Consider the following 27,536-nt stretch of genomic DNA (forward strand, 5'->3'; position numbering starts at 1 on the left):
TAGATGTGCAACTGAATTATACATCCTACATGTCACTGATCACTTTCAAAGAAAAAGAAAATGTGTCACGCTTGGCTTCTCACTCCTCGATTACACTTTTGGCAGTACTGGGATATAAACTCAGGGCCTAGAAGGTTCAATTCATGATTGGGTGACTGTCAGCACAGCAGCCTGTAGCCAATTCAGCTGCCAAGCAATTCCCAGGCCCTGAGATAGAGACCCGTATGTTGACCCCATATTGTGCTTAGTGTGGTTGTTCATTTTATTTTTTGTTTTGTTCATTTATTTACCATCTATTTTATTGACTGTTATGACAATGAAATATTTATTACATTTATTATATAGGATATAGTTTTGCCCATGTATGAAACTTCACAGCTGACACCAGGAGTTTCACAGAAAAGGAAAACCTGTGTTACCATGGGATTGTTACTCCATGATTCAATTTTTGTGAGTGCTGAGATCTGAACTCACTGCCTACAAGGCCCAATTCATGAATGGGTGAGTGTCAGTATGCCATCCTGGGGCATATTGAGCATTTCCAGCACCTGAGATTGAGCCCCAGGGGTTGACAAAATAAGAACAGATTGACATGCAGATGGTAGTACACAAATAAATATATATCTTTATAGAGTGCCAGAGTTGTCTATACATTATTCAGTTATATAGGCTACATTCGTACCAATTCTTAGGTATTTATTATGCCTCCATGTAATTAATATTATTGTTTTCATCCTTAATGAATTATCAATTAAATCAACCACTGTTCCAAAACTATTGCGTCCATGTAATTAATAGTATTTTTTGAATGTGTCAAAAATATTCATTAAAATCCATTGGCCTCCTAAAATCACTCTGTCTAATTGTATAGTAGTATTCAGAAACAACTAATTCAACCTTGCCATTCATAACATTCCATCAGTATTCCTCTGAATAGGAATGAGACTCTTAGGATCTCCCTCCATTGGTAGGGGTCAGGACTGGGTTTCAAACACAGGACCTATGTTGCTATGTTGGCCTATTGCTTCCCTGGTATCCTGCCAGCCTTCAGCAATGCAATGTTACCAACATTTTTCAACCGTGTCATTCAGACCCAGCATAGTCACCTTGCAAAGAAAACAAATGCAAAACAGGCAGCCATCTGCAAGATGCCAGGTTTGTTTTTTTTTTTCCTGTGTAGCATTAATTATTTGTTTTTCCTTTTTTTCCTTCTGCCTTTGGGGCCCAGGAACCCAGATTTGGTTTTGGGTCTAGTGGTTGTACCCTAGCCTAGCGTGATCAAAGCTGAGGCAGAATCGCCATGAACTGAGTTCAAGCTCTGTGCTGGACAAAATATAAATAAATAAATAAATACATTCATACATACATACACACATACATACACACATACATACATTAAAATATTTGAAATATTATGAGGCCCCTTGGCTTGGAATTCATGACCTTTTTTTCTACCAGGCCTGGGATTTGAACTCAGGGTCTGGATAAATCTGCAGCACTGTGGGAGATGGGGAAGATCACTGTGCTGTAAGACAAGAAAGTCAGGCTTGTTCCTAGGTCCTGAACTCAAGTCCTAGCTCTCAAAAAATAATATTCGTATACATGCTTACTGCATTTTGCGGTTAGTGTATTCATTTTATTTTTGTGTTTTATTTATTTCTTATGTATTTTAGTGAGTATGATTACACATATAACATTTTTTGCATCCTATTACATAAGAAATAGATTTGCCTCTGTATTCTACATCATTCGTGAAACCCAGGACTTTCACCAATAAGGAAAACAAGTGGGGCAATTGGCTTTCCCACCAGGATTCAGTTGTTGGCAATTCTGTGACTTGAACTCAGAGCCCAGCAGGTCCACTTCATGAATGGGTAAATGTTAGCACATCAGTCTCATGCAAGTGAAGTTGATGGGCAAATTTGAGGACCTGAGATTAAGTCCTAGGAATGGCCAATATATAAACAGATAGATGTTTAGATTGCAGTGTGTGTCTGTGTATGTGTGTTTTTGTGTGCATGTGTGTGTATTTACATATGTATATACATCTATAAATGAATAAAGAGAGACAGATAGACATTTATGTAAATTCTAGTGTATAACCCTATATAAAGTGTGATGTCTATATCTTATTTTCTTATATTCTATTACTACCAATTATTTGGTCTAAAATTATGCCTCCATTAATTAATCACGGTAGAAGACTTAATAATTTATTAATCAATGACCTATATTTATTGCATACAATCTTATACTGGAATGACTAGCTAATTAGTAATTCAATTAGTACATTTCAAACATTCTATTAGTGTTCCTATATATAGGAATGAATTTCCTAGGATCTTCAGCCATGTGTAAGTGGCAATCTCAGGATTGAACTCAGGGCCCAGGTGTCTGAGTTGGACTCAGGCTGCCAGCCTGCCAGCCTTCAGCCATGGAAGGTCTATACAATTTTCAAGGCAAGTCACTGAGACCCAGGAAACCAAGGAAAAACTGTTTTGTAAATTCCTGTTTTTTTTTCCTTCTCCATTTTGTTGGTTTGATGTATTTTTGCCAGTACTGAGAGTTGAACTAGGGCCTAGGATTCCTGTATCATCGCACCCCAGCCTAGGGTAATCATGGTTTAAGACACAATAAAATGCTTCCTAGAGCAAAAGGAGCTCAGGGAAAATGTCTAGGATCACAGTTCAAGCCTCGGGACGTGCCACACACACACAAAAAAAATGAGCCAGTAACTCCATGTGTGTGTGAATGTATGAATGTATTTGTATCAGTGAACATCCAGACTTTCTATGTAGAAAGGCACCCAGCTAGCAAATTCGCTTTGAATAGAATGATTTCATAGCACAGACAATACTTTGGAGACAGTGCATGCCCGGGGGCTCCCCTCACTGTTCCCAGAGTAGCCTGAGGGGTTCTCCATACCCAAGGCTGCTGGAGGAACTCTGCTTCATTGTTGGAACAGGCAGACAAAAGGCCTCACTCCTGTACAGCTGTGTAACAAACAATTCATCCAGGCCAATTACTGAGAATGAGTGTGGGCAGGCTCTGAAGGTCAGGAGAAAAAGGCCTCTTTTTACCCCAAGCTCTCTCTCTCCGCAGTGCTCTGTTTTGACAGGAAAACTTCATTTGTGCCACATCCCGGGGCAGGCCAAGTTCCCTGCACTCATCCTGTCTTTATAAGACTATGTTTCAATGTTGAAACAAACTGCTACCATTAATTCAAGAGTCCTCCTGGTAGACAATTAGGGAGCTATACCTAATGAAATGATTCATTATTGGCAACGATGCCTCCGTGTGTGTGTGTGTGTGTGTGTGTGTGTGTGTGTATGTGTGTGTGTGTGTGTGTGTGTGTACACCAATCCTGGTGCTTGAACTCAGGACCTAACCACTGCAACTGTTTCTCTGGTACAAGGACAGCACTCTACCACTTGAGCCACAGAGCCACTTCAGGGATGAGTTACTTTTCTAGGGATGAGGTACTGAGGATTCAAACCCAGGGTTTCACACCTGCAAAGCAGTCTACCCCTAAGAAACATTCCCAGCACTCCACTTCAGGTTTCTTTCTTTTTTTGTAAGTTGAAGTTGTTCAAGTCTGGGCCTGGGTGCTGTCTCTGAGCTCTTCAGCTCAAGTCTAATGCTCTACCATTGGAGCTTCAGCACCCCTTCAGGCTTTCTGTCAAAGAATTTCCAGCTCAGGCTGGCTTTGGACTGTGATGTGGGATAGTTTTGAACCTAGATCCTCAGCTTCCTGAGCAGGCAGGATGATAGACCTCAGCTAAAGACACCTAACCAGTGACACTTTGCTGCAAGGGGGACCTTGGCTCCCCATGGTAGAAAGTTAGCCATGAGCCCAAGAAAAAAAAATCAGCACCTAGGTTCTGAGTTCAAGGTTCATGATGGAGAAAACTAAACCAAAACAATTGTCTGCAGGGGACAAGTCACTAGAGCTCAGTATATACAGAAATTTGGCCCTACCTTGGGGACATATCCGAGCCTCAACTTTCTTATCTGCACAATCATCTTACTTGTGTAGCTCTTATAAGGACCAGATAAATGAATACAACTCGTGAAGGACTCAGCACATTGCACCATGAGAAGGACTCAGCACACAGTACCCCATGATCTACCCAGCTCCCCATGAACAACCAGCACCCCAGGAAGGACTCATCACATAGCTGTATCCCACAAACTGTCATTAGATTTAGGTTGCTTTCATCAGTATCACCATTCTTTCACAAAGAACACAAGTTCACATCAAATGTTTTAGATGTGGGGAGGGTCATCAGCCTCGGGGATTGCACTCATAGGTTGGAGGTCCTGTCCTAAGAACTTTTCCTCAAGACGAGAGCTCTACCACTTTGAGGCACAGCTCAGAGTCTCCCAGCTTCCTGCCAGGCCTGAGTTTTCAACCCACCAGTGTCTGATCTCATCCTCCAAGCAACTAGAGGTAGGAAGCAGTGTCTGGTTCCATGGTGCTGGGTTGTATCTGTTCACTACTAGCTAAGTCAGGTTAGTTGGCAGCTGTCAGCTTCATACTCCCAGCTTGCTCTGTGATGAGGTATTTGAAGTCCTTGCCTTGCCTTCTATACTTGCAGTCAGAACATTCTAACTTGTTTTTGGATCCAGTCCTGGGGCTTGAGTAAGGGCCTAGACACAGTCCCTAAGCGTTCATGCTCAAAGCCAGTACTTGACTTCTTGAGTGACAGCACTATTTCCGGCTTTTTCTGTGCATGTGATAGTGTGGAATCGAACCCAGGGCTACATACATACTAGGCGAGCACTCTAGCACTGAACCTCAGGAATGACAAGTGTAGAAATAGATATGTAGATTGTTACATATATATATATATATATATATATATATATATATATATATATATACAATGTGTGCATATATTATGTATGTATGTATAAAACAAGTCAGAGATGTATGTATATTTAATTATACATACTATATTACTACCAATTATCAATAAATCATTCCTTCCTTTATTTAAGTATTATGGTTGAATACATAACAAAGTATTAATTGAAAATTAGTCAATATACTATAATTATTGTGTATTATTTTATAATATAATCATACACTAACTACGAATGTAATTGTTACTTTACAACATTCTATTCATATGGATGTATATCAGAATGCGTTTCTTAGGATCTCCCGCTATTCATAGGTGGCAGTCCTGGAATTCACACCCTGGGCCTAGGTTGCTGGTTTGGCTATGGCTTCCCTGATAGATAGCCCACCAAACTTCAGCAGTGCAAGGTAATGTACACTTTCCGGGCCCTGTGAGTTAGACCCAGGATGTTTCCAATGCAAAGGAAAAAACAATGTAAAAGTGGCTTCTAGAACTTCCCAGTTTTATCCTTCTCTTTTTTTCCTCCCTCTCTTTTTTTCGGTTTTGGGGTCAGAACTCTCGGTCTGGGTCCTGTCTCTCAACTCTTCAGCTCAGGGCTGTTGCTCTACCACTTGGGTCATAGCACTACTTCAAGCTTTTTTATGCTTATGTGGTGCTGAGGAATCGAACACAGGGCCTTATGCATGCAAGGCAAGTACTCTATTTCTGAGCCACCTTCCCAGCACTTATTGTTTGCCAGTCCTAAGATTTGAACTCGGGTCCTAGGATCTCAGGATGGGCTGTGGGACCAGAGGCTGCATCCCAGCCTACGATGATCGAAGCTGAGGCAGAGTTGCTCCAGGCCTGGCCAAAAAAATTTAAGGCCCTGGCTTGGAATTTGCACCATTTTTCTGGCAGGCCTGAGATTTGAACACAGGGTCTAGGTTACTCAGTGGCACTATGGGGAAGAGAAAGCTCACCATCGTTGAAGACAAGAAATTCAGCCCAGTTTATAGGGCCCAAACTCAAGCCCCAGCACTGAAAAAAATAATATTCATATATGAGATCTATTTGCATACATGGGTTTACTCCATATGACATTTATTACCCTTATTTTTTTATTTTATTGAGTATTACTACATATATAACATTTATTACATTTATTACACCTTATCACATGGATTTATTTGCATATGGATTATACATCATACTGAGACCCAGGACTTTCACAAAGAAGGAAAAAATGGGTCAAAATTGGCTTCTGACTCCACATATAAAATTTTGGGCCAGGGTGAGATTGGAACTCACAGCCCACAATGCCCAATTCATGAAAGGGAGAGTTGTAGAACAAAAGACTTCAGCAAACTGAGCTACCAGCCAGTTCTGAGGGCCTGGGAACAAGCTTTGGTAGTGGCTGATAGATATAGATATATATCTATATCTATAGATATAGATATAGATACAGATATAGATATAAATAGATCCATTGATAGATCAATCGATAGATAGATGTATAGCTTGCAATATATATGAGAGAGACAATGTGAGGATATTAAATTATATATATTATGAATTATTATTAAATTATGCCTCCATTTAATGAAGTATCATGGTTGAATACTTATTAAAGCATTAATGTAAAAGTAGTCTGTATTGTTTAATTAGGAGAATCATAGCATGGTGCTGGAATGGAAGACATAATCCACTACTTTTTGTGTGTCATTCTATACGAGAAACATGAACTAACTGCAAATTTAATTGTTAATTTTATAACATTCCATTAGGCATTCCCATGGATAGGAATGTTTTTCTCAAGATCTCCCTTCATTTGTAGGTGGCAGTACTGGCACTTCAACTCCAGTCCTGGGTATTTTACTTCGAAATGCAAACCATTGGAATGACACTGTGAAGATTTCAGTTTGTCACAATGAAAGAAATGAATGAGAAGAAGAAAAGAAAGCCAGGTGTCATTTGCTTCTGCCTGTAATCCTAGCTCTTCAGGAGGCTGAGAGGTAGAGAATGCCATTATGAATTCTGCCATGACAGGAAAGTCCACAGCACTCTTATTTCTGAAGGATCACAGGGATAAAATATCGCCATGAGTAGGGCTGTGGCTCAAAAGCAGATTGCTACCCTGGAGCTAAAGGAACTCAGGGAGAGTGCCTAAGCTCATAATTCAACCCCTGGACCTGCAAATACAAATTAAAAAAAAGTAACTCCATGTCTCTGCATGTAAGTATGCATGCATTTCTATCTGTTAAGGTCCAGAGTCATTATGATGAAAGGCACCCAGATAGGAAATTTGCTTTGAATAGAATGATTTCATTGCACAGACAGTGCATTCAAAACAATGCATGTTCCAGGGTTCCCTTCACTGTTCCTAGTGTAGTCTGAGGTTTTCTCCAAACCACAGGTTGCTGGAGGAAGTCTGCCTCATTTTTGGAATAGGCAGACAAAGGCCTCACTCCTGTACAGCTGTGTAACAAACAACTACATCTGGGCCAATTAGTGAGGAGAATTGTGGGCAGGCTCTGAAGCCCAAGAGCAAAAGACCTCTTTGTACCCCAAGCTGTCTCTCTCCCCAGTGCTGTTTTGACAGGAAGCCTTCATTTTTGCCACCTCCCATGGCAGGCCAAGTTGCCTGCACTTGGTCTGTCTTTGTTAGACTACGTTCCAGTGTTGAAATAACCTAGTACAATTTATTCAAGGATCCTTCTGGCAGACAACAAGGAAGCTGAACCTAATAAAATGATTCATTATTGGCAATGGTGCCTTTCTAGGTTTCTGTAAGCTTGCTAAATCTAAGCACATGTGTAATATCACAATGCTTCCTGTCATTTAGGGCTCGTGAAGCTCATCAAGTTTTGAAAACTTTGACCACTCCTAGTTGGGCCCTTGGTGGCTAGGTTTTGGGGTTGAACACAGGGCTTGGGTGCTGACCATAAGCTCAGAGCAAAAACCAAATGGGACGTTACATTTCCATTGTGACATTACGGATCACATTGTGCCATCCCAAAACTATTATGACTTCTTATCACCTTTGAAAACACTGATGGCCTCTGTGACATCACAGAACCATTTTGTATCTATATCCTCATGGGAACTAATGACAACTGACATCAGACATACCATTGAAACATAACAAATCCTTTCTGACATCATAATTGTGACATCATGTTGCCATTATGACACCATCAGCTCATTTTGACATATAAAACTATAATGGCATCATAGCTTTGTAACATGACATTGTCATTCTAACGTCATAACACTTTGTGTTTGCCTATGATGTTATTTGATTCTATTTCTAATGTAGCATGTCAGTTTATCTCAGAAACTCATTGTGAATTCATGACCATTGTGATATCACAATGCCTTAGTAGCATCACATTGCCATTGTGATGTCACATTGCCAAATTGATGTCACAAAGGGATTTTGATGTGACAATGGTTGTTTCTGATATCAACCCACATGCCACATTTCAAATACAAGGAAATCACAGATTAGGTATTCATAATGTGACTATGATATCACAATGACATAATGGCAAATGTTTAATGTCATTGTCATTTTGTGATGTCACCATAAGCTAAAGATTTCATAACAACAATGTGATGTCAGAATTGTTATGATGTCACACAAGGTTTATGATGTTATAATGGTTATGAGGTCACAATGTGTTTCTGTAATCAACTGATATGCACATTTGAAATAGAATGAAATCACAGAATATGCATTCAGAATGTGTCTATGACAGCAAAATGGCAATGCGATGTCATAAAGCTATGATGTCACTGTAGCTTGGTGATGTCGCAATGAGCTGATGGTATCATAGCAACAGTCTGATGTCACACTGGTGATGATGTCACAAAGGGTTTTTGATGTTACAATGGCATGACAGATCTTAATTGACATTAGTTTAAAGTGAGGACAAGAGAATGAAGTCACAATGACATACACAAATGAGCTGTGATGACACAAACGCCATGATTTTTGTCAAAAGTGCTAAAGTTCCTGACAGGCTTTGTTGTCAAAGTATTAATGATATAAAAATGGGTTAGTGATGTCAAAACTAGTTTGTAATATCACATCTTATTTCAAGTTTCAATTGCTACAAGTTCATAATGATACAATTTCACAGAAGGAGCTTGATGTCCCAAAGGCCATGAATTTTCTAAGATGTGATGAGGTCATAATAGGTTTGTGAAAGCATGATGGTACAGTAATATCACAATTGCAATATGATGTCAACTGATGTCATAAGAGAGTTGTTATGTCACAATTAGTTGGATGCCATTATAGTGATAAGTTCAAAATATTTTTGTGATGTCACAGTAGATTGCTGATGTGACAATGGCATTCCAGACCTCAATTGTCATTAATTCACAATGAGTATATAAATTTAAAACAGGCTTATGAGGATTCCAAAGCATTTGTTGGCACAAATGTGATGAAGTCAGAACAGATTTGTGATGTGACAATGTGACACAATGGTCATTACATCTAGCAGTGTGATGTCACAATATTCAGGACGTCACAATATTTCATGTCATACCTGAAATAATATGAGGTCAAAAATAGATTGAGCTCTCAATGGGCCTAACAACACAGTGGCAACATGTCACAAAACTTATCAGGACAGGATATGTTAGAATTTTCACAGTTGTTTAGAGATATAACAATGGCAAAGTTATGTCACAAAGGGATTGTGATGTCACAATGCTTATGAAGTCGAACTGTGTTTTTGATATGAACCCACCTGCCACATTTGAAATATAATGAAATCACATAATAGGCATTCATAATGTCTATATGATGTCACAATGACAACATGATGTCATAGTGGTATGATGTCATTAAAGATTTGTAATGTCACCATGAGCTTATGTCATAATGACAATGTGATGTTACATCAATGATTATATTGTGAATCCTTTGTGATATTACATTGGCATATCTGATCTCAGTTGACAATGAGGATATGGATAACAATGGGACTGTCATGTCACAAAGGCCATTTGATTTTTTTTGCCTGTAATAACATGATTTATAATAATCAAGAATGGAAACTCAATGCCAATAAGCAGATGAACCCATAAATCCAATACAGCCTGAATATTATACAGGAATATTGTACATAGAATATTATACAGTTTCAAACTAAAAGGGAATTCTTATGGTTCACCAAAGACAAACACTGAAAATGTTATTTCAAGTACACTGTCAGTCACAAGAAAACAAACACTGAATGTGCATTAGAAGGTGGAATTGAAAGTGTAGCTTACAGAGAAAACAGGATGACAGCTGTTGGGGGTGGAGGAAGTGGAAAGGTTAGGAATTCTTGTTTGGTAGGGAAAAAAGTCACTAGAGATGGCTGGAGAGTTTGTCTTACAGTAATATGAATGCGCTTAATAACCTTGACCTGTCCTCTTAAAATGGCTAAAATGCTATGTTCTTTGTTTAATAAATGTTTCCAGTGGCTTTTCTTATGTTAAATGAAACAAGTAAGATGTAAGTCATCCCTGCTCTGTGAAAGTGGTCACTGCATACTGGAAAGCACAGGAAGGGACAGGATGAAGCTCCCCAGGGAGCATGGAGCACACATCACCATGGTTCCTCTTGGGCATAGCTAACAGAACTTACCATACACTGCAAAACTGCCCAAGTGGGCCATTTGAATTTTCAAAGGTGCTAAAGATGTCATAATGGGTTTGGGAGGTCTCAAGATGATTGTAATATCACAACAGCAAGGTTTTATCACAATGGCTTTGTGATGTCACATTGGTGATGAGGTCACAATGGACAGGACAGGGTTGAGATGTCACAACAGGTTAATGATATCACAATGACACTGTGATGTCGCAAAGGATTTTCATGTCACAAGGCTTTGAGGTTACAATGGATTTCTGATATCCACCAATATTGCTCCCTTGAAATATAATGAAATCACAGAATAAGCATTCACACTATGTCTATAATGTCACTCTGACTTATGATGTCATAATACTATGATATTTATGTTTAGTGATGTCAAAATTGCATGTCTTATGTTATTAGTCATTAGATTACCATGAGGATCCCAAAGGTTGCTATGTGCTGAGTCCTTCAAAAGGTGCATATTGCTGAGTCCATTACACAGGGTACTTTGTGCTCTTTTTTAAAATGTGCTGTGTGCTATCATCCCAAATGGTGCTATGCTCTGAATCCTTGAAAGGTAGGTATCCCGAACAATCACATACGCACACACACACACACACACACACACACACAAACATCACACACACACACACACACACACACACACACACAAACATGGAGGTCACCGTGCACCTATTGGTGTGTGGGGTGGAAGGAGAAGAGTCCCACAGCAGTTGGGCTGAGGGGAGATTTGATCCCCCAAGCAGCTGCTGCTGGGGTTGGGGGAAGCCTTGACCTGAGGTGAGGCTGCTTCTGTCATGGCCTAGTAGCATTAGGGCAGAGTCAGGACAGCACAAACCCAGGGATGGAGGTGTGGCCGAGGTGGGGAGGAGGCATGACCAAGTGGAGGACAGGGCGTGGCTGAGGGAGCACGTAGCTGCTGCAGCAAGGAGCACACTGGGCTGGCCACTTGCGCGGCAGAGGCAGGGCAGCCAGGAAGAAAATTAGGGGCAGAGAGAGAGCAAAGAAAAGAGCAGGCACATGCACCAGGGGAGGCAGCCTCAATGGCTGGCCTCTGTTGCTGTAAGAGCACGGGTCTGGGACAGGAGCATAGAGCACACAAAGCCAGTACATCAGGCACATCCCTAGCACAGTTAAGGCTGGTTGTTTCCAAGGGGAAGGGTCTGACCCTGGAGAAGGGCAGAGGTGCTTGGTGTTGTGTCATTAGAGTGGTGCTCTCCTTTTGTGAGAGCCCTTGTTTCTGACAAGGGTACGGGGAATGAGAACCCGCGTACTCCAGCTTCTACATTGTCCCAGATGAGGAACCAACAAAATTAGGAGAGGCACAACTCTGTGTCTGTGTGAGTGTGTGTATGTGTGTGTGTGTGTGTGTGTGTGTGTGAGAGAGAGAGAGAGAGAGAGAGAGAGAGAGAGAATCTTTCTCCTTGTACACCCTGACTGTGCTCAGGTGAGTGATCAGTTGGCAAATTGCAGGTGCTGAATGGATAAGTCTTCTGTCACTGTTCTGGATTTGTGTGTGTGTGTGTGTGTGTGTGTGTGTGTGTGTGCGTGCGTGTGTGTGTGTGAGTGTGTGTGTCTGTGTGTGTGTACGTTGGGATAGCAGGGAGATGAGAGCAATGAAAATAAATGTAAGTCATCATGTCTAAAAACAGCTAAAGCATTTTATTTCTGTGTGTGTATTTGTTGTTCTTTTTTCAATACCAAGTATGAGCACAGCCACAATTTTTGTTTCCTCCTTCACAGTTTCTTGGGTCCTTTATGGGAAGATTTCAGTAGACATTCCTTTCCTCCTATTTCCACCTCTCTCTTCCCCATTTCCTATAGCCCACATTAGATGCTGGGCCTGCATGTGCCTCTCGTAGGTGACCTGCGTGAATGCTGGACTAGAGTGGACACTGCTGGACTAGAGTGGGCACCTGTCCTTCTATCCACAGCCAAATGTTTGGTGAGGTGAGTGTGACCACAGTCACAGTCTTCCAGCCAGACACTCTGCTTTTGTGTTTATAGTTAGAGCTAATTCAAGGGTTGGGAATGTGTCTGCCAAACAAAATTAGGGAATGAGGTGGGGGAGAGGGTAAGACAGGGGCTGTGAATCTATGAGGTTTTGGGGGCTGGCATAAGTTGTGACATGGCAGATGGTTCACCCTGACCGAGGATGGGAGGGGAACCTTACCTAGGGCATTTATGGCTTCTGTGGACATCCGGGCACAGGGCTCTGGGCCCGCACTGGTGGCATGGATTCCCTCCTGGGGCATTGCACCAGTTTTCTGACTCCTCCCTGGAGTCCTGCAGACTCCAATCTGTGTCCACCCTGACCTGTTTCCAGCTGGGAAGTGGTACACAAGTCCATTCCCCCTCCTGGAGCCTTCTCCATATCAGAAGGTGGCAATTAGCTAGGGCTCACTGAATGCCTGTTTATGCAAACTGCTGTAGGCTGTCTGGAAGGAAAAGGGGACCACTGACTTGGGAACACTTTAAGTTGGATTGAGACAAATTAAATGCCACGTTTTCCAGGGTATTTCTTTTATTTAAGTTGGCAATTTTCACTAACGCCTGGGATTATGAGTCAAATTAGATGGATGATTTCAACCATCAAAATATGATTTTCAGAGGTCAGGAAGATGGCGGAGGAGAAGCTGGAGGCTAAACGAGCTCTCCCATAGAAAGAAGTTTTAGAGTTCTAATGAACACTCCTAAGCCAGAGAATTACACCAAGTGTGCCATCACAGTACAAAGAGTTTCGCCAGAAAGGGAAAATCCAGGCAAAGAGACAAATCTGAGCACTTACTGGCAGCTGCGGCCGCAGCAGCGGTGGCTGTAGCCACTCTTCAACACAGAGTCCGGGTCAAAGGTGTCAGACACAGCAGGTAAACAGATACTACTTAACACCAGCAAGAACTGACAAGGAGCAGATATCTTCACCCTGCAGATCTCAGACCAGGGACTACCCAGGGACCAACCCTCAGGCGTGTGTAGAAACCTGACATCCTAATTCCTGAAGGAGCAGAGGAGGGAAGGCACCCATCCCCGACCCCACTACAGGAGATCTCCATCTTTGATACTGACAAAAGCCAAGCTGAGCTGCCAGCTCCAACTCAGGCCTTGGGAAAAAACAAGACAGTCATTTAGCAGGTCACAGGAACCTGTCCAGACCTGCAAGGCACAACTGCTCCCAGGAAAATGTCATCCACCCCAGGCAGAGGAAAATCTGCCCCCAGGAGTGGCTTTCTTCACTTGGTAAACAGAGCCAGATGTTGCCCCTCCCTACAGCAACCTAGACAATACATTGAAATTCAGTAAACATAAACCCCAAGAAAGGCTCCAGGCTGGGCTCTGTGACTGTCTCAGAAGCTAGCCCCTCAGGGAAAAGCTACTGTTTGCTGAAAAGCCTCAACTCTATCCAGAAATTAGCCTCAACACAGCATCTCCAAACTAGAGGAAAAAGCCATCTCCCTCTTTTGTGATACTCAAAAGAGATCCCTCTCTCACAGAACTAGCCTGGGAGGAGGATCACAAAATCCTGGGTAAAGCAGAGCATTTTTTGCTTGCCCAAAAAACTGATTTAATAAACCAATCAAGCCACAGGAAAACCAAACACCACAAGCAAACCAGAGACTCCACCAAGAGACTGGTTATGGACACAAGGGAGATACAGAATCTTTCCATTCCCTCCAAAAAAAAAAAAAAAAATCAAAGCACTTTCTTTTTTTTGCATCTTATTTTTACTTTTTTTAAAAATTTTTAATTTTAAAAATGTTTTTTCAATTATTTTTTCTTTTCTTCCTTGTATAATTTTTATTTTAGGTGTATATGTGTATGTGCTTTTTAAAATCTCTACTCACCTTTTGATCCTTTCTTTCTTTCATTCTTTTCTCATTCTTTTCATTTCTTCTCTTTCATTCTTTTCTGCGTGACTTAATTTCTGTTCTGTTCACTCTCAAATATAACCGTCATCACTTATTAAATCTTATCCTCCATTGTGTCCATACTTAATCCAGAAATAACTCAATTCCAAACCTCTTAGACTTAAATTACTTAATAGCAGTATTACCTCTTTATACCTATATAATATTTTTGAACATTTTTATTTTTCTAGTTTTTCATGTCTCCTTTCTATCCCTCTCCTCCTCTCATCCCATCCTCATTCTTCTCTGAATACTACTTCTTCAAACTTACAGTATTTAAGGGTTTAACTTTTTTTTTGGAGGGGGTCCGGTCGTGGGGCCTGAACTCTGGTCCTGGGTGCTGTCCCTCAGCTCAAGGCAAGCACTCTACCACTTGAGCCCCAGCGCCACTTCTGGCTTTTTTCTTTTTGCTTATGTGGTGCTGAGGAATCAAACCCAGGGCCTCAGGCATTCAAGGCAAGCACTCTACCACTGAGCCACCTTCCCTGCCCCCTAACTTTTTAATTTAAAATTTTTGTTTTTCCTTTTTTTCTTGTCTCTTTTTTCTTTTTCTTCTCTCTTTTTTTCTTCTCTCTTTTTTTCTTTTTTTCACTCTCTCTGCTATCATTCTGTCCAATGCATTTCCCTCTTTGGGATTAGGATATGGTTAATTCCACTCTCCCTCACATTCCCAAATCCCTCTAATCCTATTTTCCCCACATTTTCCCTAAACCTAATAATTTCTGGTTGTCAAATTCTCCTTTGCTGTTCTTAGGCCATTAAGACATAGTTGTTTGATGTTCAATAGATTGTATCTCTTGAACCAGATTCTATCTGCAGATTTTGGACTATGCAACTATGGACTTTGGTTGATGTTTACTTTAAAATAGTGTTCTAGTACAAAACTGGTGTTATTCTCATCCCAAATAGGCAGAACAAGCCGGAAAAACACAAGAAAAATAGCAAGCCCGGGGTTCTCAACTCCCACTCATGACAATCAGGGGACAGAACAGATAATGAATAATCCAGAGGAGAGTTCCAAAAAGCTGTATAAACACTACAGTTAAACAGGGTAAGTAGGGCTGGGAAGATGGCTCAGTGGTAGAGCGCTTGCCTTGCATGCCTGATGCCCTGGGTTCGATTCCTTAGCACCACATAAGCAAAAAGAAAAAAGCCGGAAGTGGCGCTGTGGTTCAAGTGGTAGAGCGCTAGCCTTGAGCTGAAGAGCTGAGGGACAGCGCCCAGGCCCAGAGTTCAGGCCCCACGACTGGACCAAAAAAAAAAAAAAAAAAACAGGGTAAGTAAAAAAAGTGAAAACTTGCAAATGTCTCTGTGTGAGCATGATAGGGAGAGAGAGGAGGAAAACTAAAGATCAATACAGGAGTCTCCTGAGTGTGAGGAAGCTACTCAAAGATTGATACAGAAATTACGTGAGCAGATTGAGAACATTCAAAGATAAAAAAAAAGGATTTGCTTGAGAAGGTTGAGATCAAAGAGATAGATAGGAATTGCGTGAGCTGGCTTAGAACAGACAAAGAGAAAGTCAGGAATGGCGTGAACAGGCTCAGAACACTCAAAGAGAACTACTGGAAATGTGTGAACGTGAGGATGCTAATCAAAGAGAAATACAGGAACTGAGAGATGGGGATGAGAATAGACAAAGATCAAAGGAGGCATTTATGAAATCCATAAACAGAGAGCTGAAAGACATCAGTGAGACCGCAAAGGGAATGCTCAGTGGAGCCCTACAGAAGGAATGGGAGTCCAAGGAATCCATAACCAATCAACTAAGTGATTTGAGAATAAACACTGAATACCAAATTAAGGAAGTAAAGAAGTCCTTACAAGATCTAGAACAAAGTTCTAACAAAGAATATTAAGCTCTCAAAGCCAACCAATTAGAAGGAAAAGAAATAAAAAGCAAAGTAGAAAGTCTTGAGAGTAGAATAGACCATGCAGAAGATCAAATCTCGGGGATTGACGACAGCATAGATATTATAGAGAATGAACATACAACCATCCAACACAAATCCATGAAATATGATAGATCTATTCAACACTTGGAAGATACCATCAGAAGGCCTAATCTGAGTGTAGAGAAGAACCTAGAGACAGAAGTTAATGGTCTAGGAAATTTGTGTAACAGCATCCTAGCAGAGAACTTCCCAAACATGCAAAAAGATAGGCCTATTCAGATACAAGAAGCTGTTAGAAGCCCAAATAGACCAGACCAGACCAGGACAGGACATACCACGGTCACATTATAATCTGTACAGGATCAATTTAGGCCAAGGAAAAGATCTTTAAAGCTGTCAAGGAGAAAAGATCAATCGCCTATAAAGGGAAAACAAATAGAATCACCTCAGATTTCTCAGCAGAGACAACCAAGAATACTGTACTCACCTAAACTCTCCTTCATTATGGAAGGTAAAATAAAAATGATCCATAGCAACAAAAAATTGAAACAATATATCTCCACCAAACCAGCCCAACAAAAGATCTTAAAGATGTCCTACACATAGAAAACCAACAAGACCACAATAAAGGCCAGGAAACCATACCCAAGAATCCAAGAACCATAGGTAGAACCCAGTAGCTGCAGCCCCAAATTAGGTGGATAAAATGGCAGGAACTCCCAAATACCTCTTACTCCTATTTCTCAACATTAACGGACTTCACTCTTCAATCAAGCGACATAGACTCTCTATTTAGATTAAAAAGCAAGATTCTTCTATCTGCTGCCTTTAGGAGTCACATCTTGCCCATAAAAACAAACACATTTTCAATGTGAAAAGCTGGAACAAAATCTACCAAACAAACGGCACCCATAAACAGGCGGGAGTTGCAATCCTAATACCATATAAAATAGATTTCAAATTAAAATTAGTGAGAACAGATAAAGAAGGTCACTACATGCACATTAAGGGATCTCTCCTTCAGGAGGACATTACAATTCTAATTATGTATTTACCAAACAAAGGAGCACCTAAATTTATCCAAGAAAAACTACTTTATCTCAAATCTCATATAGATCCAAAGACATTAATTATTGGAGACTTTAACACACCACTATCCACACTAGATAGATTAACACGGCTAAAACTCAGCAGAGAAACTGTAGACCTAAACAACTGCATAGATCAACTAGATTTCACAGACATCTAACACATATTTCACGCAGCAGCATCAGAATACATGTTCTTCTCAGCAGCACATGGAACATTTTCTAAAATAGACCACATTTTAGTAACAAAGCAAACTTGTCCAATTTCAGAAACATTGAAGTCATACCATGCATTCTCTCAGATCACAAGTAAATAAAATTAAGACTCAAAACCAAAAGCCACCAAAGAAAATCCTGTAACACATGGAGGCTGAACAACACACTATTTAATCACCAGTGGGTCATGGAAGAGATTAGAAATGAAATTCAAGTGTTCATGATATTCAACAAAAATAAGCACACAAACTACCAGCTCCTCTGGGACACAGAAAAGGCAGTACTCAGAGGCAAGTTTATACCTCTGAGTGTGTACATCAACAAATTGGAGAGATCTGAAACCAACAATTTAATGAGACAGCTGAGTCTCCTTGAAAAAGAGCAGGAAGATACCCCCAATCCAGTAGACAGAAAGAATTAATTAAAATTAAATCAGAATAAATGAATTAGAATCCAAAAGAAACATAGAAAGAATCAACAAAACAAAGAGTTGGTTCTTCGAAAAAATTAACAAAATTTACAGACCCTTAGCAAATCTTATCAGAGAAAGAAGAGAACACATCCAATTATAAATAAACTCATAGATGCGAATGGAAACAGTACCAAAACAACTAAGATTCAGAACATTATAAGGGAACACTTCTCAAAACTTTATGCTAATATGTTTGAGAACTTGGCAGGAATGGACCTTTTCCTAGCAAATATTGTCATGCCAAAACTAAACCAAGATGATTTAAACCATATTAATAGGCCCATATCAAGCATTGAAATAGAAACAGCAATAAGAGACCTCCCATCTAAGAAAAGCCCAGGACCAGATGGTTTTACAGCGGAATTCTACAAGGCCTTCAAACAGAACTCACACCAATACTCCTTCAACTCTTCAATGAAATTGAAAGAGAAAGTGCACTACCAAATTCATTCCATAAAGCTATAATAACCCTCATCCTAAAACCAGGCAGGGACTCATCAAAGAAAGAGAACTATAGACCCATATCTTTGATGAACATTGATGAAAAACTTCTCAACAAAATTTTTGCCAATCCACTTCAATTCATGAAAAAATCATACAACATGATCAAACAGGATTCATTTCAGGGATGCAAAGCTGGTTCAATATACTCAAATCAATTAACATAATTCATCATATCAACAGGAGCAAGGATAAGAAACACATAGTTATCTGAATAGATGCAGAAAAAGCAATTGACAAGAACAAATGCCCCTTTATGATGAAGGTTCTGGAAAAACTAGGAATCCATGTTACCTTCCTCAATACAATAAAGGCTGTATATGACAAACCTACAGCCAGCATTATACTTAATCGTGAAAAACTAAAGTCATTTCCTCTTAACTCTGGAAAGAGACCAGAATGCCCACTCTCTCCACTTCTCTTCAATCTAGTATTAGAATGCCTAGCTACAGCAATAAGACAAGATGCAAACCGAAAAGGGATCCAAATAGGGAAAGAAGAAGTAAAACTCTTCCTCTTTGCAGATGTCATGATCTTGTATTTAAAGAATCCCATAGACTCCACTCCCAAATTACTCAAGCTAATTCAAAACATTGGCAAAATATCAGGGTATAAAATTAACCTTCGGGGCTGGGAAGGTGGCTCAGTGGTAGAGCTCTTGCCTTGCATGCCTGAGGCCCTGGGTTTGATTCTTCAGCACCACATAAGGAAAAAGCCGGAAGTGGCATTGTGACTCAAGTGGTAGAGTGCTAGCCTTGAGCTGAAGAGCTGAGGGACAGGGCCCAGGCCCAGAGTTCAGGCCCCATGACCGGACCCCTCCCAAAAAAATTAACCCTCAAAAAGCAATGGCTTTTCTGTATACCAACAATGAGAATAGTGTGGCTGAAATTAAGAAAGCATCTCCAATCGTAATAGCCCCACAAAAAAGAAAATACCTAGGAATTAACTTAACCAAAGAAGTGAAGGAACTCTAAGATAAAAATTTTAAAAACCTGAAAAAGGAAATCAAAAGAGATGTTAGAAAGTGGCAAAAACTCCCATGCTCCTGTATTGGAAAGATAAACATCATGAAAATGGCAATACTTCCCAAGGCTATCTACAAGTTCAATGTGATACCTATCCATATTCCAACTTCATTCTTCAAGGAAATTGAAGAGACAATCCAAAAATTCATATGGAACAATAAAAGACCCGAATAGCAAAAATGATCCTTAACAGAAAGAACAGTGCTGGAGGAATATTAATACCAAATTTCAAACTCTACTACAAAGTCATAGTAATCAAAACAGCTTGGTACTGGCACAAGAATAGACCTCAGGACCAATGGAATAGAACTGAAAACCAGAGATGAACCTACAGACCTATAGCCATCGAATCTTTGATAAGGGACCTAAAAATGTAAGGGAAGAAAAATAGCCTCTTCAGTAAATGGTGCTGGCAAAATTGGTTAACTACTTGTAGAAAACTAAAGCTAGATCCTTATATATCACCCTGCACCAGAATCAACTCCAAATGGATCAAAGACCTCGGAGTCAAAGCAGACACTCTGAAAACATTATAGGATGGAATAAGAGAAACACAAGGTCTCCTTGGCACAGGCCAAATTTTCTTAATAGAGATCCAGAAACACAAGAAATCAAAGAAAGATTGGACAAATGGGATTGCATGAAATTGCAGAGCTTCTGCATGGCAAAGGACATAGCTTGCAAGATCAATAGAAAGCCTATGGATTGGGAGAAGATCTTCACTAGCCATACAACAGACAAGCGTCTCATATCTAAAATATACCTGGAACTTAAAAAATTAAATCTCCCAACAACAAATCCTCAAAGAAACAACTTCCGGATAAATAAGTGGGCTAAAGATTTAAAGAGAGGGGCTGGGAAGGTGGCTCAGTGGTAGAGTGCTTGCCTTGCATGCATGAGGCCCTGGGTTCGATTCTTCAGCACCACATAAGCAGAAAAAGCCGGAAGTGGAGCTGTGACTCTAGTGGTAGAATGCTAGCCTTGAGCTGAAGAGCCAAGGGACAGTGCCCAGACTCAGAGTTCAGGCCTCACGACCAACCAAAAAAAAAAAAAAGACTTAAAGAGAAACTTCTCTGAAGAGCAGAGAAGCATGGCTAATAGACACATGAAGAAATTCTCAACCTCCCTAGCCATAAAAGAAATGCAAATCAAAAAAACATTGATATACTACCTCACCTGAGTTAAAATGACTGTAATTAAGAACTCTAACAACAGATGCTGGAGGGGATGTGGACAGAAGGGAACCTTACTTCATTGTTGATGGGAGTGTAAACTTGTTCAACCACTTTGGAAGCATATGGAGATTCCTAAAGACTCCACATAGAGCTCCCCTATCACCCGGCAATCCCACTTTTGGGCATTTGCCCAAATGATCACAAACAAGACCACACTAAAGCTACCAGCACGACTATGTTTATTGCAGCTTTATTTACCATAGCTAAGATGGAACCAACCCAGATGCTCTTCAGTAGATGAATGGATCAAGAAAATGTGGTGTATATACACACTGGAATTCTATGCCTCCATCAGAAAGAATGACACTGCCCCATTTGTTAGGAAATGGAAAGACTTGGAAAAATTTTATTAAATGAACTAAGCCAGGCTGAATGAAGCATAGGTCCCATGGTTTCCTTTATTATCAATAACTAGCATATGTCTCAGTCAAGCAAAAAATGTCAGATAAGTTGATGCTAGTGGAATGAACCCCAAGATAAGTATTCAAATATATTTTCTGTTTTTTTCCTTTCACGTAATTTTTTCTATCATATTCATAAGATGATTCCTATGTTCCTTTGTATGTGCCTCCCCACAGTATAACCAATACTTTCACTGTACTTGATGTTGGTATAATTTGCAGAGGTGAAGGGAAAAAAAAACAAATCGTTAACTAGGGATACATGTGGACCCATTGCAACAATGAGCTGTACACGTTGTTATGTCGAAAAACAAACTTTACATCTTTGGTGGGGTGTGGGGAGAGGTTCGGGTGGGGGGACAAGAGGAGTATGGAAAAGGATGGGAAGGGGAAACAATGAGGAGGCAACAATGTTTGATAAGAAATGTACTTGTTATCTTGCCCATGTAATTGTAACTCCTCTGTAAGGCATTCTTACAATAATAATAATAAAAAAATTACATTCAAAGCAGCACAGGCAGAGTTCCCAAGCCAGATTGTCTCCTGCTTTGAATGTTGTGCCTTGACTGCCTTTCTCTGCCAGCTGCTGAATCTCCTCCAGCTCTCTCTAAGGTGGGCACCACAGTGGAGGACATCATGGAGAGCAGAGATTGTGACCTGACCATCCCCATCCTGCCAGCTGGGAGAGAGATGATTCCCAGCACCTGTACTGGACTCCAAGATATTCAGAGACCCCAGGCTACCTCAAGGATCCTTTCTCTGCAACATGAAACTTGGGGCGGGGCGGATGTGATGGACTATCATGTCTGGCCCCATGGGGAGGAGAGTAGGCCCCTTGAACCAGACATTCAGCTCAAGGCAACCTCATTCACACCTGAATGGGGAATTGAGTGCCACAGAGCTGGTCAGCCGCTGGACAGATATCTTTGAGAAGATAGACATCACAGAGGCCCCAGAATCCAGCCAGTACATTGTGGCTCACATCCTCGGAGCCAAAATAGATAAGTGAAGTGGCACCAGAAGGCCATGAAGAGGGAGGAGGGAGTACATTGCGAAAGCTACATCAGGCTCTCCCCAACAGAGGATACTTATCTGAATCAGATGGGACTTTTCTGTAGTATTGTCATAGACAGATACTCATTTATTTTTCTATAAACAGTTACAGAGTGCGCCAGGCTTTGGGGGGCCATAGACAATGAAAGGTTCCATGACTAGTTCCACAGAACATGAAGAAACCTTGGTTTGAGCTGGATGCTGGTGCTTCACACCTGCCATCGTAGCTATTTTGGAGGTTGAGATCGGAGGATTGAGGCTTTTGGCCCAGGCAGGAAAGCCTGTAAGACTCTTGTCTCCAATTAACTACCAAAAACAAAACTCCAGAAGGGGATGTGTGGCTCAAGCCCTAAACTGCTAGCCTTGAGTAAAAAGGCTCAGGGACAGCACCTAGGCTATGAGTTAGAGGCACAGGACTGACACAAAGAAAGGACAGAGAGAGAGAGAGAAAGTAGGGAAGGACAGAGGGAGAAAAAGAGGAAAGGAGGGAAGAAGGGAAAATATGCAAGCCTTGGTTTGGAGTCCCTGGATCAAGGGAGCCAACCATTCACAATTTCTGTGGGAACAGTTTCAAAGACTAAAGCCAGTATGTAGAACCAAGCCACTGACCCCTTAGCAACTTCATGACATCCAGGAGCTGTGTGGTCACCGATTGCAGAGGAAAGTAGCCTGGGGTAGATCCTAGGGCTCAGGGTTTTTTTTTTATCATCCCCGACCCCAAGGAGTTTATTTTCTGGTCAGATAAAAAGAAAATGTCCAAGGGTTAGGGAGGTATTGGGGTGAGGGAGTGTCAAGAGTGGGGAGGCAAGGGATAAGCAGGAAGATAGAGATGGAGGATGATCCTAGGTCAGGTGTATCAGACATTGGAGTCATGATCTTACCTGACAACCTAGACTACCAGTGATAGAGCCTTTGATCCAGCCACGCTGCTATTAAAAGTCTTGACACCTTGAGTTCACCATTGATGACCTGGCCGTTGTTCGCTGCAGGATGCCTGTGCAGTACATCCTTGGGGCTGGGACTTTCCAGGGCTCACTCTGAAGATGACACCCCCGGTGTTCATTCCTACACCAGAGACAGAGGTAAGCATATCACTGTCACAGCCTGGGAATGATGGTGGGAGTTGGGACTCATGTCACCCTGACACTTCATAGAGAGGGTGCTAGAGCCCTGTGCCTGCCATTCTCAGAGGCAGAAGTGGATCTCTTTGCTGGCTCAGTCTTTAGTCTAGATGGCAGATCTGGGATTCAGAGAGGGCAGACTGAATGTGGGGCAGGGCTGGGTAGAGGCTGGTGGGAAAACCAGAGGCACTGGGCTCTGAGCAGGGTTGTTTCTTTGATAATACAACACAGGAACACTCCTGGGATAGAACAGCCCTTTTCACCTTGCCAAGAGGGACCTAGAGACCTCCATTCTCCATCCCTTGACCAAAAACCCTTTGGTTCCCATATCATGTGTTTGGATAACTAGATTTCATCTCACTGCCCAGTGTTGAGTCAGGACAGTGAGAGATCCTGATTCTTTGATAAGGTCATTGGATCCTCAGTATGAGATTATACTTGAATGTCCTAACTTGGTGCATGGTCAGTCCCATCTAAGACTGCCATGATGTAGAACAAAGAATCTGGAGAATCAGAGCTGGATAGGGTCTGTTCTGGGAGGCTTGAATATTATGTGTTAGCTTTGAGCTCCGGTGTGCCCACCTGCTTCCCTTTCTTGGGTGGGTCTATGCTAGAAAAAGCTTGAAACTAAGGTGTGGGTCTTGTCTTTGATGCTCAAAGCTAGCACGCTACCATTTGAGCCACAGCTCTACTTCAAGCTTTTTTTGGTGTTTAATTGGAGATAAAAAGTTCTCATGAACGTTGCTGCCAAGGGTGGCATCCAACTGCAGTCCTCAGATCTCAGCTGCCTGAGGGGATAGGATGATAAGCACGGAAAAGCATCTTTGGCTATGTGCCAGTAGCTCATGGTTGTCATCCTAGATACTCAGGAGCTACGATCTGAGGATCATGGTTCAAAGCTATCTTGGGCAAGAAAGACCCTGAGAGTTTTATCTCCAACAAACCACCAGAAAACCGGAAGGGGTGCTGTGGCTCATGTAGTAGAGTGCTCGCCTTGAGCTGAAGAGCTCAGGGACAGCACCCAGGCCCTGAGTTCAAACACCACAACCGAAAAAAAGAAAAAAAGTAAAATATGTTTGCCTGCAAAGATGTGGAGGTGTGTGTGTGGGTGCTGTGATTGAGAGACCAGGTGCTGACCTCACTGTACAGACATTTCTAAGAACTCCTCAAGTTTGCCCGTTTGAAGCCACAGTAGGATGGGAGGTGCCTTACCAAGAACACAAGAGGACGAGGCCTGTGGCAGGCACGGAGTGGTGGGATGGGTGCAGGGGTGGGATTGTTGTATCTGTATTCTCTCCCTTGAAGGATGGATTTGGATGCTGGGTGTCAAAGTTTGAAGTCAAGGGTTGCAAGAAGTTTGTGGCCTGACGAATTGGGTTTCCTTTGGGTTTATGAAGGTGGTTGAAGCCTGGGGCTGCCGGTGCTCACAACTGTCATCCTAGCTACTCATAAAGCTGTAAAGACCATGGTTCAAAGCCAGCTTGTGCAAGAAAGTCTGTGATACTTGATATCCAATGAACCACCAGAATACAGGACATGGTGCTGTGGCTCAAGTACTAGAGTGCTCATCTTCAGATGAAGAGCTGAAGGACAACACCCTGGCCCAGAGTTCAAACCCCATGACCAACAATAAACAAAGAGGTGGCCTGATTTTTCTACATAGCAGTGTGTATGGTAGGAAATTCCTTGCTGTGTTATGAGATATTACAGATATGTGAGAGGCTCAATGTTGTGTCTACAGTTATTCTGAGTATGATAGTGTCATCTTCACGCAGGTCAGATGTGATCCTAATGGAAGGAGTTCATGGTTCTGTTCTCAGGAACTGCTGAGGCCTTGGAATGTCCGTGTGTATCTGTGTGTGTGTGTGTGTGTGTGTGTGTGTGTGTGTGTGTGTGTGTGTGTGTGTGTAATTTTCCCTCGTCTTTCTCTGTCCCCTTTCTGGCTGCCTGGCTGCCCCTTTCTGACCTCAGATGGTGACCTTCCTCCACACCGACCTTGCCTTTAGCCCCCTATCAGGGCCTACAATGAGTCCTAAATTGCCAGAGGCCTGTGTTCCAACTTTTCTCTGGGGCCCAAGTCTGGCTGTCCCAATATTTGGCCACCTCCAGGGGATTCTGGAAAAGCAGTGCCAGCTGGCATAGGTCTCCCCTGCCTCAGAAGGAGGGCCTCGGTTATACGATGTCCTGTCCTTTTCCTCAGCTGGGCCTCTGACTGCACATCCCTCTCAGCAGGCTTGCAGTGGCTTGGGGAATGGGTGGTTGCTGGTGGCTCTGGCCAACTCGATCTTGACATCTGACTGAAGGTCGCTCAAGCAAGGAGGATCCAGGGCTACATGAGAGGTGAGGCCAAGGTGGCTTTGAAGTATCTGTCAGTGTCTAGGAAATGTAAATGTACTTTATTGCAGGAAAGTTTAACTTACAGCACCAGCTGGACCTCTCAGGTCTTGCTACACAATTCTGGATACCCAGAATACAGGAGGCACAGACTTTAGATTCTAGGGCCAGGGAACTGGAGGATGAGAGACTTGTATGTCCAATACCTCAATGTTCTGGGGCATTAGTCTTGACCTGGCTATGCCCCCGCTTGTGTATGTTCACTTCTTAACCCATTGTTGGCCACACACCAGCCACTTGTGGCAGTACTATGGAAGGGGCAGGAGTGGAAGTGAGATCTAGGATGAACAAAATCTGGATTTATGGCCTGTTGGGTGGCAAAGGGTGTCTTAAAAAAAAACTTAGAGCTGGAACTCGGGGTCTAGGCACTGTCCCTGAGCTTCCTTTGCTCAAAGGTAACATTCTACTACTTGAACCACAGTTCACCTTTCATCTGTTTTACTTGTTTAGTGGAGATAAGAGTCTCATGAACTTTCCTGCCTGGGCTGGCTTCAAGCAGTCATCCTAAGACCTCAGCCTCTTAAGTAGCTAGGATTGCTGGTGTGAGCCACAGGCACCTGCTAAGGATGTTTGTGTGTGTGTGTGTGTGTGTGTGTGTGTGTGTGTGTGTGTGTGCATGCACGCGTGCACGCGCGCATGTGAGTTTACCGGGACTTGAACTCAGAGCCTAGGTGCTATCCTTTAGCTTGTTTGTACAAGGTTGGTGCTGTACCACTTGAACTACAGTAGCTCTGCTTCCCAGGTTTTGGTGACTCATTGGAAATAAGAGTCTGCCCAGGCTAGGTTTGAATCTTGATTGATCCTCAGGTGTCAGCCTTGAGTAGCTAGGATAACAGGAATGAGCCACAGGTGCACAGCTGATAATGGCCTTTCTCCAAAGAGGACTGGAATCTCCTGAAAGCTTTTCTTTATTTTTACTGTGCCAGTACCGGGGCTTGAACTCAGGTTTTGGGCTCTGGTCTCTTAAATTTTTCCCTCAGTGCTGGCACTCTACCACTTGAGCCACAGCTCCATTTCTGGCTTTCAGTAGTTCATTGGCAAAAAGAGTCTCGATAACTTTCCTGCCCTGGGTTGGCTTTGACCCACGATCTCTGAGTAGCTAGGATTCTCTTGAGTAGCTAGGATTTACAGGGGTTGAGCCTGGTGCATTGTGTAGAAGGTTTTCTTAAGCAAGAGTTCTTCCCTGCATTTGCCCTGACTCCTCCATGCAAAGGAGGCCTGAAGGTCAGGAGCTGTGAAAATTAGGCTTCTAGCCACAGGAAATGGCTGGGGTCCATGGAGAAAAGTCAAAGTTAATCTTCCCCCTGGGCCCCATTCTGGGCCCCACCCTCTGCCCTACCTATGACTCAAGTAGAAACCTTGACCCACCCTTGAATGTTCTGCTAGACTTGTCTGAGGCCAAACAACCTTCATTCCACCCACACTACCTGCTCTACACCACACCTCAGGACCTTTGCCCATGCTGTGTACCTTCTGTCTGAGCCTCTCTATCCTGTTCCACATCTTAGAACTCCTGTGGAATTTTGGCACTGCTTATATCAACTAGTGAATCAAATTTTTCCTTCCCTTCTGCATCATTTTTTTTAAAATATTGAGTTGCTAGAGATGGAACTTGTGCATGCTGACTGGCAAATGCTCTATATTGGTGTGTGTGTGTGTGTGTGTGTGTGTGTGTGTGTGTGTGTGTGTGTGTGTGTGTGTGTGCGCCACTCCTGGGGTTTGAATTC

Source organism: Dipodomys spectabilis, unplaced genomic scaffold (genome assembly GCF_019054845.1).
Source record: "Dipodomys spectabilis isolate Male_0828 unplaced genomic scaffold, ASM1905484v1 ptg000080l, whole genome shotgun sequence".
Taxonomy (NCBI): Eukaryota; Metazoa; Chordata; class Mammalia; order Rodentia; family Heteromyidae; genus Dipodomys; species Dipodomys spectabilis.